This window comes from Amia ocellicauda (genome assembly GCF_036373705.1).
Source record: "Amia ocellicauda isolate fAmiCal2 chromosome 11 unlocalized genomic scaffold, fAmiCal2.hap1 SUPER_11_unloc_4, whole genome shotgun sequence".
Taxonomy (NCBI): domain Eukaryota; kingdom Metazoa; phylum Chordata; class Actinopteri; order Amiiformes; family Amiidae; genus Amia; species Amia ocellicauda.
The window spans coordinates 642,001-650,290 of NW_027102662.1; the positions used below are offsets into that span (position 1 = coordinate 642,001).

The following is an 8,290-nucleotide window of genomic DNA, read 5'->3' on the forward strand; positions in this document are numbered from 1 at the left end:
GTTTCCGTAGTGTAGCGGTTATCACGTTCGCCTAACACGCGAAAGGTCCCCGGTTCGAAACCGGGCGGAAACAGCCTGCTGTGGGCCGGTCCGTTTCATCCTGTTTGCCCTCGTGGTTCCCCGGAGGCGGTGGGTAGCTTTTCTTCATTGGAGTGCCCGAAATCGGTGCTCTCAGAGCGTCCGTCCGTCGACAGGTTGAAATTGTAAACGCTGGTGTAGCCACTTTTAATTAAAATCTGATGATGATGATGATGATGATGTTGTTGTTGTTGTTGTTCCTGTTGTTGTTCTTGTTGTCATCGTGGTCGCCGTCATTATTATTGTTAAAGTAAAGCAGTAGTTAGATTTGTTGCTACCGTAAGGTGCAGAAGGCACAATAGCTCTGTGATTGTCTGATGGTGGCACAAGACGAGCAGCAGCTGTTTGAACAAGCCATTGAGCATCACCTTGTTGGGGTAAGTGTAAGTCTTGTCATTGCTCAGGGCGTTCTTCCTTTGAAAGAGTTTCCAAAGTGTCCTGATGTGCCCTTGAGCAATGCAATATAGGTCAGTGAAAATAGAAACCTTTATCTCACAGGCTGGCCCACGGGAAACGCCTGTGTGCGTTTTACCAGCCGGCTTCGATAGGAGTTATTCGAAATACCAGGACGGGTTGGTTTCCGTAGTGTAGTGGCTATCACGTTTGCCTCACACGCGAAAGGTCCCCGGTTCGAAACCGGGTGGAAACAACCCGCGGTGCACGTGTGCCAGTGCCGTGTTACCCGTCCCCCATCTCTCTGCCCCAAGGGTGGCTGTCGTTTTCTCTTCCTCGGAGTGTCAAGAAATCCTGACCTTGAGAACAAACGATCACAGAAGGGTAGCTTTGCGAGGCGCTGGAACTGACAGTTTTAAAATCGATACATGTTGTTGCTGTTACAATACGACCGTAGCAGGATCGGCGACATTGCTGTTACTCTTATGAGTAGATAGTAGGGTTTTATGGGCGCGGCCTATTTTGTTATGACGTATGCCCTAAGCTTATTAATATTCCTACGTCATAATTGGGGGGCGTGATTTTAGGTAGAGTTATTTCCTTAATTATTCCTACGTCATATCCGTCAGAAAGTGTACACCCATAAAACCCTGAACAACAAGGCCGCCCATAACCTGTTGTTCTTGTTGTTCTTGTTGGTCAACTGTAGAGTGTGAATGGGTCGGCTCTTCCTGTAGTGTTTGGGGGTCTTTTTTAAATATACATGTAATGGTTTAGTAAATCTAAACCGTTATAAGATCAACAAGTTCTGTTGTCTGTAATGGTCCCAGGTCTTAACAATGCCAGTTTTGAATAGTGCGTTTATCATATTCACACTGTCTCTGTCTGTCTCTCTCTCTCTCTCGCCCAATCATTTTATAAGATCAACAAGTTCTGTTGTCTGTTATGATCCCAGGTCCTAACAATGCCTGTTTTGCATAGGGTACTTATGTTATCCACACTGTATCTGGCTCTGTCTCTCCCCTCAAATTTAATTAAAAATAAAATTAAAAAAGAGGGTGTGTGTGTGGGTGTTTGTGTGTATAGGTTAATTGTTTTTGTAAAAAAAAAAAAAAAAAGCTGTGGTTATATTTTATCTCTCACATAATGTGTTCAGTCGTTTTACTTAAATACATTCTAGGGTCTTAAAGCTCATAAGAGTTAGACTTAAGATAAGGATATGCTTTTAAGGTATTTTAGCAGTCTCAATCCCTGATGATAAGGAATCGTTTAAAAAATAAAAACAACTGATCACTCAATGCTAAATAGATCACAACACTCAAGGCTAAATCACTCACACCATGGGTGGCGGGGGTGGGCTCAGACAACAGTACGTATGGCATGTGGTATCAAAACATTCAGAATACTTTTAACCTATATAATTTATAAGCTTTGTAAAATAAACCCAAATATCTCTTTTGCGGGGATAAACGCTGTTCTGAGTAGTTTGTGACTTGTTTAATACCAAACAAAGCATCGCTATTAAAAAAAAAAAAAAAATCACTGTAAAAGCGCTAGTTATTTTAGATCTTTATAGTTATTTTCTTGGCTCAGGTTGTTTTTTAGCGCTTATAAAGGCCTGAAATATTCTTAGTGGTTTGTTGACTATAGGTCTTGATGCACAAAGGCCAGACCAGAACAATGCCTTACACGCAGATCCGGCATGTGGCCATCAGTATAAGTATGAAGGTCTGGTCTTCAGCTCGACAGACTCTTACTGACCTTTCGATTTAAGACTAAAGATCAACAATGTCCGGAAACAACATCAGCGACTTCGATTTAAATGAGTTTTTAGGCAAGTCTTCAGATTATTTTCATTGACTCAGAGCGTGTTGTGTGCATGTATTGTAAATAAGGCTATAACATCTGTTTTAAGTTCTGTAAAATTATTTTTCAGCCAGTCAACAGGAGTTAATTCCCAACGCTGAGGAGATCATCTGGAACAACGACGGTAAGATTTTTGTGTTTGCGCTCATGGGTTCTTATGTATGGGTGTGTGTGGTTTTGAAGCGGCTCATTAGAGTTATGAAAACGTTTTAATATATATTAATGCCGGTCTCTTTAATTACACAGAAACTATCGAAAGGCCTGTGATTAATGTCTCCGAGGATCGACCAAGAGAAGTGGTTGTCCCTAGACAGACTGTCTGCCGACCGGGTAAGAACTAAATCCCTGTTTGTTTGTATAACGTTTCTGTAAGATGTTTGAGTCCAGTTTTGTTAATTTTAAAAAATTATCCTGTCTAACAGTATTAAGAAACGTGGTTCGAGACAACGAAAGGCCTTCCACATCGAGGGCTTGTTTCGTTTTACCTTCGAGAACCGTAACCTTTCAAGAATCTGAAAGGCCGTCAGCCCCGGTATCTGATAGCTGTGAGTATATGTCTGCAGCCTGTAAGAGGTTAAAGCTTTTTATAAAGCGGTGTGGTTAAAGGTTAAACATGTCTCTTACCTTCACAGCGGTGCAAAAAGCTAAACCAGCCGAAAAAAATAAGAAACGATTATTCTGTGGAGGTAAGTAAGATCTTTCAAACTTTAATGTTTTTAAAAGGGCTTTGTTTGCCCGTTGAGGGCTAATATTTAAGCGATGGGTGACCGTTTCCTGTAGGGCGGGGGGTTCTGGGAAAGATCTTTAGAAGTCCGGACAGGTCTAGGCTTGTTTCTGGGGAACGTGTTTAGAAATGACCGATTGCCGTACCGTCTGGTTAGGAAGTAAAGCCGTCCGAAATGGTTTAGTAAGTTGTTTGGCTTATCTCCCGCTATTATACTTCTGTTTTAAAGTGGTTGTAGGAAAAGGCTTGAAGGTGTTCATTGTATTTAATATTTAAACAGATCGTGAAAACGTTTGTGAAACAGGAAGTCCCGGGATCAGGAATCGTTTACACTTGGAAGGTTCAATTAAAAATGAAATGTTGTTGTGTGTGTGTGTGTTTTATTAACAATATTACAGTTTTTAAAGAAACATTTAAGAAACAGTTTATTTACAGCGGCTTCTCTGTTTTACATTTATTATCAAGTCCTAATAAATATATTGTCTGTAAATAATATTGCGTTGTAGTGAATGTCTAAGGCTATTTTCAAAGGTCTAAAAAAGCTAAAGGTTTTGAATGTCCTGGACATGTTGTTTTAAGTTTGATTTCTGTCGCCGTTTAAAGATGTAAATGTAATGTATATTTTTATTCTTCCCAAGACTCTTGGGATAGTCATTCTGTGGATGAGCTATTGAGAACAATTACCCCGTCTAAGTGGGATCAAACATCTTCCCCGGTGAGATCACCGAGAGGATCCCCCACGGTGGTCTTGGAGACCCCCCAACATCTACTCAGGCCACAGCCTTCTGGGGGTAATTCAACACCCCAGATTCAGCCCGCCGCATTGTCGGGCGGAACAAATACAGGCATCCAACAACCTCATGGGTCGCCGTCAGTCAGGGCTGACACACCACCCAACGACGGCCTGGTTTCAACATCGTTCCCCCAGACCCATTTCTTGGCTACAGAAACGCGGAACAGTACCCCGCGCTTGGCCAGGGTGTCACCGCAAAGGCCTTCTTGGTCTCCGTCCATGAGTATACGCTCGCTCCCTGCCTCCTTCGACCGAGATTTACCGGAGCGACCATCCTTTGAAGCTGAGCCAGGCCACCAGCCCCCGGAGCTACTTCCTGAAGGTCGGCATGAGTTGCTACATACTTTGTTACAAAATCAAAGACTTGTGTTAGTGGGGCAAAACCTGGTGATAGAGAGCCAAAACACCCTTATTAATACCCTTACTAACGAATTGTACCGTATTTAATGTTTTAATAGACACAAAACGCCTTACTATTGTGGGTTGTTGGAAAAATAAAAAATAAATTAAAAAATGTCCTGACTTGGTAAAAGAACTCACAAACTAAAGGATTATGAACAAGCTAGGGCCCCAAAAAGACCTTCCCGAGAGAACATCCCCGGCCCTGTTGTGAACTCCTCTGATGTCCCAATGAACCTGGAACTATTACAAATGATAAATGATTTAAATAACCCCCAATTACCACTGATAGAATGTGAATTAACAGACTTACCGGTGAACCCTGACCTGTTACAGATGGTCAATGATCTAAATAACCACCTCCCACCGGTAGCGCTTATAGAGGTTCACCCCCTAGTTCACCCCGATTTGTTTGAAATGGTGGAGGCTTTGGAGGAGCTACCCCGACCAAATTCTGCCCCTATTATAAATGATTTGAGACAATTAGAACACAGGATGGCGGCAGAAGCAGCCATCACTATAGAGGAGGGTCTTGACATTAACCGGTTGGATATCTTTGAAGGACTTTTACAGGCTTTAAATGAGCCTCCTCAAAAAGGGGGTTTTGTAGATGTCAGCAGTGGGGGTGTTCGGAATGTGGAGGGTTCTGAGACTGATAAGGCTGTGGAGGACATGCTCTGTGAGAATGTAGGGGGTGAAGGCTTTGTTCAAAATGATGATGTGTCCAAGAGTACCAGTGATCCCGTGATTATAGATAGACCGGCCTATAACAATTTTGAAATGATTCAGCGTTTTAATTTTGCAGAACTTTTAAATTGTGACAATTATGCAGAAATATTTGTCAACATACACGAGGCCTTGCAGAAAATGCTTGAACAGGTTGCTGAAAGGGTCAGACCTCGAGATGTTGTACAGTTAGAACTCAGAGGGGATGATTTGTTTAGCAACCTATCTGTAATGCTGAGTGGAGATAATTTAGACGTCTGGCTAAAATCGAAGCGTTATTGCAAAGTAACGCAGCCATCATAGCTGATGAAAGTCTGTCTCTGGTAATGAATGTGGTTCGTAACCCTGAGGGTGGGGCGCTTAGAAGACTGTCGAAATGCTTGAAGAACGACATAATTAGGACCAAGCTCAGGCAATTAGTGGTGAGTTCCAGTGGGGACAATAAGCTCTGTTTTGCTTACAGTTTAATAAAACTACTCACCCCCGACATGCCTGAACCCCAAGCTCTGCAAGAGGCTTTAATGCTTCATCAGAGGGCCGGCTTAAACTCTCAACAGATGGTTGCCTTTTCAGACATCACCAAGTTTGAGGAGTTGTTGTCTTTAAAAATTGTTGTGTGGTACCGTTGTGAGGTAAAGGAAGTATTTGTGAAATTTCAGATACATCCTGAAACCCTTACACAGACACTGTTTCTCTTCCTAAGTGATAGTCATTACTTTGGAATAAAGAGTTTGACGGCTTTTTTGGGTTGTTCGTATGTTTGTCATTGGTGTTATAAGGCCTTCAATGATAAGCTTAAGCACCGCTGTGACGGTTACTGTAACGTCTGTTTCAATCCGCAATGTCGTAAGGGTTTGGCCCCTACCATCCGATGTAAAGATTGCTTAAGGATTTGTCTCTCAGCGTTCTGTTTTTCCGAGCATAAGGTACAGAGGGCCGCTGCTGAGGGGGTTAAAAAACGGAGTTATTGTGATCAAACTAAATATTGCCCGCAGTGTTGCCTCCAGTACCGTTTTCATGAGGTTAAACCACACAAATGTCTGGAGCCGAGATGCAGGATCTGTAATGCTGATTTAACCCCGGGGTCCGAACACCAGTGCTTTATTCAGCCGGTTAAAAAGGAGCCGGCGCACAACCGGTATGTCTTTTTTGCTTTTGAATGCCGGCAAGAAAACGGGGTCCACGTTGCTAATTATATACACTGTATTGACATGTTGGATCGTGAGTGGTCAGCTAGCGGTGAGAGTTGTGTCAGGGATTTCTTTACGCGGTATCGCGGTCCAAAATACCTCAATTACACATTTATTGCCCACAATGCTAAGGGTTATGATTCTTACATTTTGATGAAGTATCTGGTGGAAAATGGGGTGACCCCAAAAATAATAGCTCAGGGTAGCAAGATCATGTGTTTCACCGACGAAGCTTTCAACTAACGTTACATAGACTCGTTAAATTTCCTCCCCATGAAATTGAGCGCTTTGCCTAAGGCTCTGGGTTTTGAGGCTCAGAAGAAAGGTTGGTTCTGCCATTTTTTTAATACTAAGGACACTCAAAATTATCGAGGGTCCTACCCGCCCGCCTCTTATTATGGGGTTGATACTATGATGTCTCATGAGAGGGAGGAATTCTTTAAATGGTACAATACGGTTAAGGGAGGTGTTTTTGATTTCCGAGAAGAGATGGCCGCTTATTGTAAAAATGATGTGGTGATCCTTAAAGAAGCCTGTGTGCGTTTCCGCGCCGAGGTTATCAACACATCAGGTCTCGACCCTTTGCAAAGTGTGACCATAGCGTCTCTCTGCATGAAAATGTATCGGTCCAATTTCTTGCAGAAAAACACTATAGCGGTCACCACTTCTGACAACTATCGTGCTAGACAAAAGAACTTTTCGACTGTCTCCATACAGTGGCTGGAATACCTGAGTGCCCGGGATAACATCTTCATCAGACATGCTTTAAATCAAGGGGAAGTCAAAATGGGGCCTTATGACTTAGACGGTTTTAGCGACGTGTCCGGGCGGCATACCGCTTATGAGTTTGCAGGTTGTATTTACCATGGCTGTCCTCAGTGCTTCGACCCAAACACCTTTAACCCCGTAACACAAAAACTCTGCGGTGATATGTACTATGATTTCCAGGAACGAATTGAAACTTTAAAAAACACCTATGGTTTGAACGTGCTGGTGATTTGGAAACACGAGTGGACGACCCTGAAGGAACAGGAAGCGGGGGTACAACGGTTTATGGAAACCTTGGACTTTCCTGAACGTCTAGAGCCCCGGGATGCGTTATTTGGGGGTCGTACCAACGCCCTCTGTTTACATTATGAGGTAAAGGAGGGTGAGAGAGTAGATTACTATGATTTCACCAGTCTGTACCCTTATGTCAACAAGACCAAAATGTACCCGGTGGGGCGTCCAACCATTGTTTATCGTGACTTTCTCGAAATCGGACATTACTTTGGTTTGATCAAAGTCACCATGTACCCTCCTCGCGAGCTGTTCTTACCCGTGTTGCCTTACAGGTGTTCGGGAAAATTGATGTTCCCTCTGTGTAGAACGTGTGTGGAAACTGAAAATCAAACTACCTCTTGTCTGCACAGTGATGAAGAGAGAGCGCTGACGGGTGTCTGGTGTAGCATTGAGCTTGACAAGGCGGTGGAGAAAGGTTACAGAGTCGGTAAGGTGAATGAGGTTTGGCATTTTTCTGAAAAATCTGATACTCTTTTTGCTGATTACATTATGACCCATCTGAAAGGGAAACAGGAGGCATCGGGCTATCCCTCATGGTGTGTTGACTCCGCGGCCAAAGAGCGATACGTTCAGCAATATTTTGAAAAGGAAGGGATCCGTCTAGAGCCGGGGAACATAACTGTCAACCCCGCCAAGAGACAAATGTCCAAACTGATTTTAAACAGTCTGTGGGGTAAGTTTGGGGAAAGAAATTACCGTCTAAACACAACCTTGATTAAAACCCCTGAACAGTTTATAGAATTTATGTTTTCCAAACAACATGCAGTATCACACTTTCAATTCTTAAATGACCACGTGGCACAGGTCCAGTGGAGGGCCCCTAAAGATTTCCCCATCAAACAGGGGAACGTTAATGTTTTCATAGCGTTTTTTACCACGGCTTACGCCCGGCTTGAACTGTACAACTTAATGGATCAGTTGCAGGAACGCACGCTCTATCATGATACTGACTCTGTAATCTTTGTCACCAGGCCAGGGGATTGGGTCCCTCCCCTCGGGGACTACCTTGGGGAGTTAACGAGCGAACTAGATCCTCAGGACCACATAGTGGAGTTTGTT

General features: G+C 43.3%; 2 non-coding genes across 2 annotated transcripts; both read left to right on the top strand.

The window, feature by feature from the left end:
* trnav-aac (transfer RNA valine (anticodon AAC)) lies at positions 1 to 73 on the top strand. Its single transcript has one exon. It is a non-coding gene; the product is annotated as a tRNA-Val (tRNA).
* Positions 74 to 654: 581 nt separating this feature from the next.
* On the top strand, positions 655 to 727 carry trnav-cac (transfer RNA valine (anticodon CAC)). The gene has a single exon. It is a non-coding gene; the product is annotated as a tRNA-Val (tRNA).
* The last annotated feature ends 7,563 nt before the right edge of the window (positions 728 to 8,290 follow it).